The 13,544-nt window shown below is 41.4% G+C and overlaps 1 protein-coding gene across 1 annotated transcript in view; it reads right to left on the bottom strand.

The window, feature by feature from the left end:
* Positions 1-12,222, bottom strand: part of cacng7a (calcium channel, voltage-dependent, gamma subunit 7a) — a 48,729-nt gene extending 36,507 nt beyond the window's left edge. Inside the window, exon 1 of the mRNA XM_039820964.1 lies at positions 12,064-12,222. The gene's annotated coding sequence lies outside the window, so the exon portion shown is untranslated. The remainder of the gene's footprint in view (positions 1-12,063) is intronic.
* Between the last annotated feature and the right edge of the window lie 1,322 nt (positions 12,223-13,544).

Here is a 13,544-nt window from a genome sequence, read left to right as displayed (position 1 = left end):
TCTTGTCCATTTTAACTACTTTAAGAAAACTTCTTTACTATTCAATATAATACACCATCAAACAATTGACCACATTTAAAAAAAAGAAGAAATGCAACATGCAAGACGGAGCACCTGCTGTTGTCTTCTGTTTAAGTGTTTCTGTTTAAGGACCTGTGGTACTAAAATCTAAAATGGATAGTAGCCCAATGGTTGCTGTCAGTTTCCTGCCGAGACCTTCAAATCTATTATGAATCATCCCAGAAAATGATGTAGTTTGGCTGATCTGCTCATCGATTTCTCATTCCAGTTTGACTCAGCCTCTATTTTTTTCCACTTGTGGGGAACCAGGTTAATAGCACAATACGTTGGCGATATCTGCATCTACGAAACAACAAAATAGTCTCTTGTTAATACTTTGCATATGATTTTCTTTTCTTGAACTGTGGCTTTAAAACAACAGAAAGACGGAAGCCTGAAGAAAATGTGGCTTTTTGGAGGACAACAACTGTTGTGATGGGTCAGTGCAACTTTACTCTTTACTATTCAATACAATACATAATCAAACAATTCACCACATTTCAATGTGTGATTGTATGTATCTTAACCACCAATCTAGAGTCAGATGTTGAAATGACAGTCGCCGTTACTTACATTTAGCAGTAGTTCAGCTAGGTTAGGCCTCTTTAGCTTGATTCCCATCCCCTGATTAAATTTAGCCAACTACTACTTGGTTGAGTGGATTAACAAACTGAATTACCATGGTTTTAAGATAGCTGTGGCTAATCCATTAGCTAGCCTTGCCTTGATATAGCATTGTTGCTTTAGCTGTCTAGTTAGTGTCTCTTAGCTGCAGAACGTTTAGCTGAGATTAACACACCAGAGTGCAGTTACTGCTGTATGCACGCTCATTTGACTTTCTTATTTACTCTGGACTATATCAGTTTATTGGGGCTTTTGTTTTGAGTTAATCAGAAATTTTTATTTTTTTTATTTAATATTTAACGGATAGACTTTTTTTCATTGTTACCATTGGCAGGCAAAGTGCTGTATCGTTTGCATGTGTTTTCCCTCTTGTTTATTTCTTTCTCTTCCCCCACTCTGTTTTCTCTCCAGGTGAGAACGATGATTGATTCCCACCTGTGCAGCCAGTAAAGCAGGATTGGTTCCCTTAGCCTTGGAGTTGGCCAATCAGCATTCGAGGCAGCCAAAAAAAAAAAAAAAAGGAGCACATCTGCAGGCTAGATTTTTTCGTTTGTGTTTTGGTTTTTTAAGAGTTAGAGATGAGTTAGGCCAAGTTTTGCTATTATAAAAAATAGAACACTTTAATTTTCACTTCTACACTGACTCTGTCATTCATTTTGTATTGTCCCCAGTACCAAGGGGACGTAACTGCATCTACGAAACACCAAAATAGTCTCTTGTTAATACTTTGCACATGATTTTCTTTTCTTGAACTGTGGCTTTAAAATAACAGAAAGATGGATGCCTGAAGAAAATGTGGGTTTGGAGTATAGCAACTGTGATTGGTCAGTGCAAGAAGTAACACACACACACACACACACACACTGCCGCCTGTAGTCTGTGTTTGCTGAGATAGCTGACAACAAATGGGCTGGGATGAGGTTCTCTTTGTAGTTTAAGCCTTGAGAATATAACCACAATTCCCAGGTCGCACCAGCCGCTAACTAACTCAGCGTGTGTGCTGGAGAATCCAGGAGCAGAGGCGATGTAATGAATTACAGATGAATGGAGCAGTGGTGCTTGGGAACAAACAATCAGAGGTAATGATGTGGGGACGAAGGAGTGAGGAAAGGTGGGGAGAGAAAGTAGAATAGGTATGTGTATGTGGCGGTTTGTGAGGAGGGATTTAGGAGAAGACAGGAGGAGGATAGAAATGAGAAAGTGGAGAAGGGGGAATGGAAAAAGCAAGGTTAAAGTAGCTATGTGAAGTTATGTATTGTAACAAAAAAGCAACTATGTTTTGCTTTTTTATCCAACTAACTAGATGGGTTTTCTTTTTAAATCCGTATATATATATATATATATATATGTGTGTGTGTGTGTGTGTTTTTGTGTACACATTTTTAAAATCTGAAAACGTGAAAGGAGAGACAGCAGTGAGCGTCAGGGTGGGGAGCTGTCCACCATAGCGGTGCTGAAATCCTCACTACACCCAACAGCCCTGATTCTTCTCTTAAAGAGAATCAGGGCTTAAGAGACAGAGTCAAACTTGACTCTATCTCTTTTCAAAAGGAAGAAAATACACTCTCTCTGTCACTCATTTCATTTTTTCTATCTTTCTCTCTACCAGGGCCAGACATGCCCTCCTCTTCAGGCTTTCTTTCCGGTATTTCGCACATTAGCGCGATTTTAAAATGGTAAAGGCCAGGTGGGGATCAATATTTTAAATGTTGAACTGGGAATGTATTTCGTCGTACCTATTCTTGATGTTCTCCTGGTATGTGTTGGATGCTGCTATGTGACCCTGTCTCGGCTACGTCGCACTTCCAAAAGAGGTTTTAATCTGACTGAATGTCACTTCCTCAAAGGTTGCTCTAGTCGTGCAACAGAAAACTCAGATTGGACAGATAGTCTAGCTAGCTGTCTGGATTTACGCTGCAGAGATCTGAGGAGCAGTTAACCATAGTCCTCAGAAATCTACCAGAGTTTAAAATGCCAACACAAAGTAAGAGGAAGGTGACGGACACCCGGCCGAAATCAGGGACATCCAGCGGAATTTCCGGCAGCACCTGAACAATCCCGGAAATGAAACATAGTTGATATAAACTACAGCACTACAAAACCTCTTAGGAAGGAAGTTGGGGTGGATAGGAAGGTCTTTAATATGGGAGACTGCTGTTCAACATCATGTCTCCTGTCAACTGTCAATGTTTAAAAAAAAAAAAAATAATAAATATATATATATATATATATATATATATATATATATATATATATATATATATATATATATATATATATATACACACACATTGGTTCCTTGTCCACTACACACTTCACAATCCAAACCTTCTTTAGAAGTAAACATCAGTTATTTCCACACGTATGGGCTCTTCTAATGTCGGAAAGTTTCCCTTCAGGAGGGATGGGGGGTCGGGGTCAGCTGCAGTGCTGCCTGTCCTGAATACGTGATTCTTTTTCTTGCTCTAAGGCACTTCAGCAGGGAAAATGTCCACGGTTACTGGTTTCATTTGATCTATCTTTATTCCTCCAGCTGCCTTCTGTCATCTTGTTGTACATCAACATCTGATTATTTGTTTTCTCTATTACCCGACTACAAAATGGTACAGTGAATGACTTCACATAATCACTAGTCCACTGGTTCTCAAACTGTGGTTCACGTACCACTGGTGATACGTGAGCTCCCTCTAGTGGTACGCGGATGGAATCTCTGATATATTTAAAAGAAAAATGAATACAAATAATACTACTTAAAGTATGATCAGTTAAAAGTAATTAATAAGTGTTTGTTTAAGTGTAATATTTTTGGTTTATATATCAGCTATATAGTTAGGTTCATGAATGGAGTGTGCATACATCCATAATTAGTTAAGAGCTGTGATGGCAAGATAGTAAGCAGAGCTAAAATGAATGGTCCAAAACCACTGGAATCGTGGCTCCAAACAGGAACTATTAGGAAGAGAAGTGTGGATGGAACCCCATTGAAACTATAGTGGACTAGCACAAGTGCTAGTCATTACTTAAAGGGTATCTACAGTTTTTGATCAACCTGGAACAACAATCTTTGACATTGGTCCAGTATCAAATGAGATCCTTGCAGTCGGCAGCGGTGAAACAAGCTACAATGTAAGTTAATAGGGCAATTGTGCAGCTTGTATTTAACTTACCAAAAGTGCTTGTTTTGCCACTGACAGGCTCAGATTAATATTCTATTCTCCACAACACCTGCTAGTAGCAAATGAGGCAAAACAGTAAGGAAATATGACCAGTCACCTCAAATTTGGATTAAGTTGTAGCGGGACGGAGTAAGTACAGCGTGGCTGTTTTTAGGAATAAACCTGCCTCTTGCATGAACCGTCTGTAGCTGAATAGTGAAACCTATGCTACTCTATTTTAACGTGGGCAATAATGGTGGTACTTAAAGAGCCTAAGTGGAACATCGTGTAAAATTTCGACGACGTTTTATTTACAAAACTCAGGTCAATTCGGCAAACATAATCCAAGCTAAAACCGACAATCAAATTATATTTATCTGTTTTTTGAGTAAAATTCTCATCACACACTCTGCAGCCATTTTAATTCCAGACCTCGCCTGCACCTACGGGCACATGTTCCACCAAAACAAGTTCCTTCACAAGAACATTTAGCAGAGGCACCGTACCTGCGTCCGGCGCTTAGCTCCGCCCAAGACGACTGTGATTGGTTTAAAGAAATGCCAACAAACCAGAGCATGTTTTTCTCCCATCCTGGAATGCTGTGTGGACTAGCCAGACTCTCCTCCACAGAGCTGTGAAGGAAGGTCTGGCAATGCGAGACTACATCTTCACAGACCTGAAGCATTGCAAATCAGCTGTGCCCCTTCAGCATAGTTTTTTCCAAAAGTAAAAAAAAAAAGAACATTGCCAAGGGTTAAATTTAATCCACCGCCTTCCTTCTTAATTACATAGCAACAGGCTCAACATAATAGTCCTCAGCACAATTACATTTTTTATTTGGATTCATTATTAATTTGGTTTAATTTTATTGGAGGCTTAGAAGCATCCTCAATGAAGTCCAACTTAATGAATGAGTGTGCGTTGCTAATTAAGGCATTAAAGTGGGGTTGTCAGTGTAGGATTGCTAATAAGTTCCCTTAATCAGGAGCTTTGTACATATGAATTAATTTCCAGAAATAGGCCATTTACTTAATAAAGAGCCCATTGTGCAGTAGAAGTGTGATAGGTGTTTTATCTACTATCAACAAGCCTCTTCATTAGTGATTCATCTGTTGGTAATCGTGCGTCTCACTTTATGCAGAAATACACAACTGTAGCCCTTTCTGAGGCACACAAACTAGGTGGACTGAACTAAATTAATAAAAAAAAAAAATTGAGCAATAATTAGGAATTGATATAGGACAAAAAAGAATTTGGACGCATTACAAAAAGTGGTAAATGAGTCATAATAAGACCAATGATCCCTGTCTAACCTTTACGTCTTCTGTAAAAGGAAAACTTTTAAACTATTAAGGCCCCCAAAACATCTATGTTCAAATAAATGTACAAGCACATCTCTTATGACTTCTAGGAAACGTGCTATAACAGGCACCCCAAAAGGGTGAAATCTTGGCTCCCAAAATGAAAGAATTGGCAAAGACATAAAGAAAAAAGGGGAATTAGATTAAACACTCACAGGCCACAATAAAAGAGGGAGATGCACAGTCAACTTAATAATAATGAAATGACATTTATTAAATAATGAGGCAAACAGAAAGGCGATGGTCGGTGTGGTTGTCAGGATCAGTGATGTATGAGAGTGTATGGATGAAGTGCAGTGCAGCGCAGCGTGGGGTGCATGTTGTCAGTAGCTAACAAAGGAAATAACTAAACAGAATGAAATCATGATGGTGCTCTGTCAAGGGAACACTGCACACTGGTGTCGGGTCAGGTGGGGTTAAATAGCCTGGGAGGACTGGCCAGGTGCTCCCAGTCATATCGTTATCACATCAGCCACGAACCTGCAAGTTCACAAGACAGACCACAGTATCCATGCACGACAGGCTCACACACACACACACACACACACACACACACACACACACACACACACACACACACACACACAGATGAAAGCCTTTCCAGCAATGATGGGTCAATACGATGCAGGGCAAAGCAACTGCTGAGCACCACGAAACTACACATCCCATGGTGCCGGGCGTGGCTCCACAGATGGCGTTCACAGGTTAGCTTGCTAGCATTGGGGGGCGGGGGTGGGGGGTGTTTTCTGTTGAGAAGGCAATATGTCCCTCTGTCAGTAATGAGAGGCTTTTGCCAACTGGCAGGAAAAGAGATGGATATTTAAAGATGGGAAGACAAGATGAAGAGAGAAGTCATGCAGGAAGGAACGATGAAAAGAAGAGCAGAGGGAATAAATGAAGACAGAAAAAGCGAGAGATAAGAAGAAGGAATGGGGAGGGTTGGAAGGTCAGATCCATCTATGGGATAAATTAACTCCAGATTAATTTGTAAAACGTAATACAGAAGAGAGGAAGCAAGGATGAAAGGAGGGAAGGAAAGGGCAGGACGCCACGAGACAGGAAAAACTAGTCAATGGGATTATGAATGGGGTGAAGTTTAAGGGAAATGAGGAAAGAAAGGAGTACACAGAGGAGAAAAAAGGACAAGCAGAGAAAGAAGAGTGAAGGAGGAGGGGAAGTGCTGTACAAGGAAAAAAAAAAACCATTTGCTTGGAAAATGCTAAACACAAATTATGTTTAAAAATAGCATCAAAATTCTTCCGGACCAGACATTCATAGGAAATGATGCTGAACCACGTTCATGTCTCTGGGAGCCGCAAGATGAGTCTCATTTCTCAAAGCGGTACTTAAGACGATGAAAGCTTTGGGAAACAAACCCTGGTCCTGTGGTCTGTAGAACGACTGCTGAACTGATAAAGATAATTAGCTTATGCGGTGGGTAAAGAAAACACACACACACACACACACACACAGACACACAGTGGAGAAAACGAGGGAAGGCCTGCAAGAGACTGTCTGTTAATGTGCGGAGGAGAGGGAGAGGTTGATAGAATAGAGGGAGAGATAAGCAGAGATATAGTGGGAGAATAACAGAGGCAGGGAGAAGAAAAGGAAAGGGAGCTTATAGGGAAAGACCTTGGCCCAAAAACGAAGGAAAGTCCTTCCACCTCACACACACACACACACACACCCTCTACGTCACACACATGCACCAAGGCTGGCTGGCAGGTTGTGTGACACATCCAACATGCCTGTACTGTACTGTATGTGCAGAGCAGTGTTGCCTAATGAAAAAAGCCTCCACCACCCAGTCACACACATTCATGCACCTCCACTCAGTTTGAATGTTGTATAATTTGAGTTTGAGGTCACATTTGGCTTTTGCCAGAGGGGGGAATCAAACACTAAAAATATAGCGCTGCTGTTGGGTGGAAAGCTAGCGTCTCCAAAATGTCTGCGTGTGAGAAAAAAAAAACAGCTTTGTTTTTCATTTGACTGCACTGGATTAATTTTTTTGGTTTAGGTTTTGATTCTCGGCTTGAACCTACGCGCTTGCCCAATGGGTGAATCTGGGCCAGGTTGCATGCAGAATTTGTCTATTGCTTATTTCTAACAATTGGTACTGGCCGTATTGGAAACCTTCTCTACTTAAACCTTTCCGACATCCAAGTTAGGGGTGTGGTGTGGGGGCTTACATCCCAAAAGAGAAAAAAACTTTTCTCTCAAGCTGTCTTTTGTCATTCCTCACATAGTCTCGCTTTGCCAGCCCTTCCTTCACAGCGCTGTAGAGGAGGGTCTGGCTAGTCCACACAGCATTCCGGGATGGGAGAAAAACATGCTCTGGTTTATTGGCATTTCTTTAAACCAATCACAGTCGTGCAACAGAAAACTCAGATTGGACAGATAGTCTAGCTAGCTGTCTGAAAGCGGAAGGTAATGGACATTCAGCTGAAAAGGGTGACACCCTTTGGAATTTCCAGACTATTCTTCACACAACTACATGACAATTTTGTGTATGTACAACTGAGTGCAACGCTATGAATGCCTTTGAGAAGAGACTGTATGAAAGTGTGTTTGCTTATCCCCATTTGTGGGATTCATTTGTGTGTTTCAGACCACGAAGATGCAAAACACACAACTCAGGAAGGCAGCATGATGCTGCCAAAAGGAGGCTGTGACGATGTGTTGCCATTCACAGCACAAAACACTTTCGTCTTTAGATGTAGATGGAACATATGGACTAGTGTGTTTCAAGCATACTGAACCCCTAATGCCAGTGAATCCTTCAGAACAGTTCATGTCATCATTTGTCAGTGCCTTCCAAAAGCGCCACAAATTATTGTCACAAAAAAACATCTGTGCTTAAGGTTTGGTTGGTCGAGGCAACTAGAGGAGAGGATTGTGGTTATGGTTGGCAGAAACCAATGCTGACAGTTAGGTAAATGGGATGCAAACAACAGTCTCTAATGTCTGAGTCACACAATGCCTATGCACAACCATGCACCCCAACCTCATGCTTAAGGGGTTATGCAGCATTACAACTCTATCAAGCTTCTCCCGCCATTGCTTCTCAGAACCAGCAGTCATTATTAACACAGTCACAGGATGTTAAAAAACAGTCAGAAAATGTTAAAATACCATAGGTTGCTCTATGTTTTTAAAGAAATACCACTGCAAAGACACAGCAGACAGAGCGAAAGCTTCCAGCATCATCTCCTTGGACAAACAAATCAATCGGCCGTTTTCTGCATCGCTGTACGGCTCCAAGTCCCTTCTCATTGGCTTCTCCTTGATACTATTATCTGAACAGAAATTAGGAGCCAAGTTTTCCTCTTTTAGCTCTTTCTCTAAGACATTAAAACTATGCGAATTAAAATATGTGATTGTCATTATATATTCTCATATGATCAACTGTGTAGGTTATTATTTTATTTGTATCTGCACTGTGCCACAATATTCTTCATTTGAGTCTGTTCATTGCTTTCTGTTTTGAAAGTAGCATTTGACAATTAATTTGAATTTAAGGGCATCCTTCACCTGATAAATAATAACTAATAAACAACCCCCCCCCCCCCTATCCCTAGTCACTACACTTGCACTAACAGACGCTAACCTTCATCCTGGACTTTACATCTGCCCATTGCATATACTTTATATTCTTTGCAATTTTGCACTCAACCATTCAACCATTTCTTTCTGTATTTATTGTTTATTTTATATCAATGTTTAATATGTTTGTTTGTATGTACCTTTCACCAAGGCAAATTCCACACAAGTGTACTTAGTGCGGCAATAAAAACTTAGTCTGGGTACTAGTTTGTGATAGATTTGTTCTTGATGGGTTGAGCTCTAGACCTCCTTGATGAGATTAAAACGCAGAACCAATGCTGATTAAAATGTGGCTTTATTCCCAATTGAAACACTTTAAAGTCCTGAATAAGGTTTTTTATCAGAGTTAGAGTCATTAAAGTGTCACAACCAAATCATCATGTTGCTGAAGTTGCTGTAAAACATGAAATCCAGAGGCATAAGTTATTAAAGTGACAGCACTGACATGTTATCTCTCTAGTGGACAAACGTATCTCAAGGTAACCCCGGTGGGAGCTGAAGTGCTGACCCTGCCATTGTTGGTGACTCACACCATCAATCAGCCGTTTAAAACTAACTGAAGTTAGTGTGTGATTCATTTCCCCTCACCTCGGAGAGCTGCCCGCCAACTGATGATGATGATACCACCTTATGTCTTATACAACCAGAGTACAGGTCTGTAAACCTCTCTGCCGTGAACTAAACGGTTGTATATTACTCCTGACCGTCTGACCTACTGTACAGGGCATTTGAGCTCGCAATGCCAGGGCCCCAATCCTATTTTTGAGAGGAACTAATACATTGTAAACATGGTTCTTAAAGGGAAACCCACTTTCCCTCAATCTACATTGTCTATAATTCTCCCTCAGTTTATGATTTACTATACATTTCCCAAACTGTACTTAAATTGTCATCGGGCATTTACTGTCAGAAGGAAATTATTCTGTTCGTGTAGTGGGAGATAATGAAGACACTAAAGAGCAGGACAGCAACAGTTTTTCTTGTCCAGAAAACACAGAAATGATCTCTGTATTTTCTCTTCTCAAATTTGCTCGTCGTTCTGTTGGATTGTTGGAAGATTGGTGCAAAATGGCAGCAGTAGTAATTACCCCCTTGGCTTTTGATTCTGGGAGACAAACACCAATCCTTGAAGCTTATACAGTAGTTGAGGTTTTAGATGGAGAGATGAAACAGTTACTTTTTAATGTGTTCTATGATTAAAGGGGAAGCAAGTGTTTTTGGTCTCCATCTTTGTAGTAAAGGGTAAGTGGCTATGGTGCAAAGCATTTCCAACAGATGGCCTCTAGACTGTAACATGATCGTCTATGTTTGGTTGCCATTACTTGTTCCTGTTAAAAAATCCCGTTCTGCCGCTTATTCCAAACAAATTGATGTTACTGCTGCGGGAAACATAAAACATGACAGAAAGTCAAATACTGACTGACGTTCACTCATCCAAGGCCACTCAAGCAAGGTTTCCCTCTTAGCCGGCCAAGTTTCAAACTAAGGGTTACCTTTTTCAATGCTGCTTATTTAACAAGTCCAGAGAGAGGTCTAGAAATTGTTGTATGCAGCCAGGTAGAAAATGTCATTGAGCAGCAGAGGATCCCCAAAAAGTGCCTGGTTGTGCTGCATTATCTCATATGGAAGTTACACCATTCTTGGACATTCATCCGAGTGGTAATTGCGAGTGGAAAATCTTGCATTATCATAAAAGCACTGATATATCAGAGAAACATGGATTTGATGGATACCATGGATAAGTAGCTTAAGCCCACCGATCAAGGCCACTGCACCATATTTAATGCTAATGTGGCAAATGCACATTATTTCACACTCCATCGCGGCCAACTCTGCCCATGACAACCACAGTTCAACACTCATTCATGTATAAAACTCGTATTACTGGTAACACTTCATCTCCATCTTGAATGTCTGATGGCTGGAACGCTTGCATGTTATAACCATCTTTTCTGTCCCTGCCTCCTATTCCACATGGCATTAATGTAGCATTAGTTAACAACAGTTAAAGCAAAGGTTGAACCACTTTGTTGTGATATCTGTCAGAGACATTAACACATATTTTACAAACACGCCATTGCAAGGTTTACGTTAACACTCTAAAAGCTGTTTTGGAATTGTGATTTAATTTATAGCGATATTACAGCACATCAAATCGTTCTATCATATTCTGCAATGTTCAATTTCTGCAGATGTCATTCCTCTTTAAGAGAGTAGTGGTTCGCTTTAATTACCAGAATGCAGACTGAAAATAAATGGAAATTAAAAAGAGAAATAAGGAGCGTCCCTTCGTCATTCCTGTCTGCTCCTCATCCCGTTTCCTTCACACACACACACACACACACACACACACACACACACACACACACACACACACACACACACACACACACACACATATTATGCACATATGTACACTCAGAGAGAGAGAGAGAGAGAGAGAGAGAGAGAGAGAGAGACATAATAAGAAGTGCTGCAGTCTGCTGGAACAGTATCACAGGATGGGTTCCCCAAGAAGGAGCCAAGACTTTTTAGAGCGCACACACACACACACACATACGCACGCACACACACACACACACACACGTTTGCCTCACTCCTATAGCCTCTCCTCCCTATCCTCTCCTCTTTCTCTGACACACACACACACACACGTACTGTAGTGACACAATCACATCATCCACACACTTAGCCTCCCTCCCCTTCATACCCCTCCCTCCTCTTCTCTCTCTCCACTCCTCCACGCGCCGCCGGGAGCGACGCGGCTTTACTGTGCTGTTGGTTCTCCAGACTCTGTATTGACTGTGCAGTGTTCCAGCGCTCGTTGCAAATGCGCCACACTAATCACTGTACAGTACATGGCCAGGAAGCCGCCGTGCAGACACACTCATCAGCGCCTGTCAACAAAAACAGCGCGCATGCATCCCCTCTCTGCTCACACCGAGGTGAGCAGAAAGACTGGAGGCTCCTCTCTTATACAACATCTCTGGCTTCCTCTTTTTTTTTTCTTTTTTTTTTTTTAAGGAGGACTGGGGAGGCTAACATTGTCAACACACATAGTCACATGCATGAGCCTCATCTCTCATCCCTGCAGCCGAAACATAAGTCCTGACGTGCGCAGCCAAAAGAAGCAGAGCTCGTCTCAACAAGCCTAAAAGAGTGCGAGTGGCTTTAAAACAGATGCGAGATACATGGGTGGAAATGAGGGTTTGGTAAGGCGCAGTTAAAAATGAGGCAGCAGAAGCTTTACTCACCCTGCAGAGCGGAGAGCTGGTCGGACGGTGCAGCCGACGAGAGATCTGTGCGCACTGGGAAGCCTGGGCACCCAATTTGCAGTTTTCCCCTTATCTCTCTCTCCCAATTCTCTGCTCTCGCCGCACACACGCACGCACTCTCTCTCTCTCTCTCTCTCTCTCTCTCTCTCTCGTGTTTCCCCCCTGTTCTCCTCTCTTTTCTCCCCCTCTTTCACTCCTCCTCCTCCTTCTTTACTTCACTCTGCTCTTTCAGCACTGCGGAGAATCGGTTGAATGGGCTTCACCGTAGTTTGGATATAGGGAGGTGGGACTGGTGTGTGTGTGTGTGTGTGTGTGTGTGTGTGTGTGTGTGTGTGTGTGTGTGTGTGTGTGTGTGTGTGTTTTGAGGGGGTTACAGTGATGTAGGCTAGAGGGAGAAGAAGACACGCGCGCACAGAGACACACACACACAAAAAAGCGCACAAAGACAGCATGTCATGAGAGCGTGCTGGCTGGAATTGAGGACACATCATGCAAGCTGACAGCATGACTGATTCAAACATACAGCAACAATTAGCATCGTGTAAGTCATTAATAAACAAAACACCCGAACATGGATTTGTAGTGTGAGTGTGCATTTATTCCCTTCTACATAATAACCGAGGAGAAATGATCGACAGCATTGACTAAATCTCATCTCTCTGGATGATGTGACATTGACTATATTTGTTACTTAATAAGTGATGATGTATTAGTAATAGTTCATGTGTAATCAATACGTTGAAATCTAACCCTGATAATTGTTAGTTATTCTTTTATGGACTATATATGGACATCTGTGTGTGCTGGCTAGTTACGTATGAGTTAATCATCGCTTTGGAGCACACTGACATCATGACTGATTGAAAGGTACAGCAATAATTAGCATTGTGTTACTAACGAATCGTTAAAATGTCTAAACATTCGTCTGTAATTTAAAAAGAACAGAATTAAACAGACTTCAAGAAGAATGTGGGAATCACTTTTTATCAACATGTATCCACTGAAAAGGTGAAAGCGTAGACACAAAATGTAAGATTAGAAACCTGGGGATTGTTATGTGTTTTTACATAAACGATGATGTAATAATGATAATGAGCAATAATGTACTGTAGCCTAATGTGTAAGAATAAGATGAAAGTAATTACTCACGTTGGTAAATTACATCAGTTGAAGACATGTTTGGGCTAAACAGGCAACTGCCTGGGAGGCCCTGGCCCCCAGGAGGCCTGAAGACTCATGTTCAATCTCACTACGGGCCCACAGCTCATTTTTGACCAGGACTAGAGGGTTAATCTGGTCCGGTTAGGTACAATTTAAACCCAGTCGGCCCGCTGGATACACAACCAGACAGCAGGATTTATGAAATATTAAGAAAACAGACTGAAGACTGCAATAGATTTGAGTCCTACAAGGCTTTAACCACTGACATAAATCAGTGTTTTTGCAAAACATCTCTCGTT

The sequence above is a fragment of the Perca fluviatilis genome, chromosome 13, assembly GCF_010015445.1.
Source record: "Perca fluviatilis chromosome 13, GENO_Pfluv_1.0, whole genome shotgun sequence".
Lineage (NCBI taxonomy): Eukaryota > Metazoa > Chordata > Actinopteri > Perciformes > Percidae > Perca > Perca fluviatilis.
The sequence above is the reverse complement of the archived record's forward strand: the minus strand, read 5'-3'. Positions and strand labels throughout refer to the sequence as shown.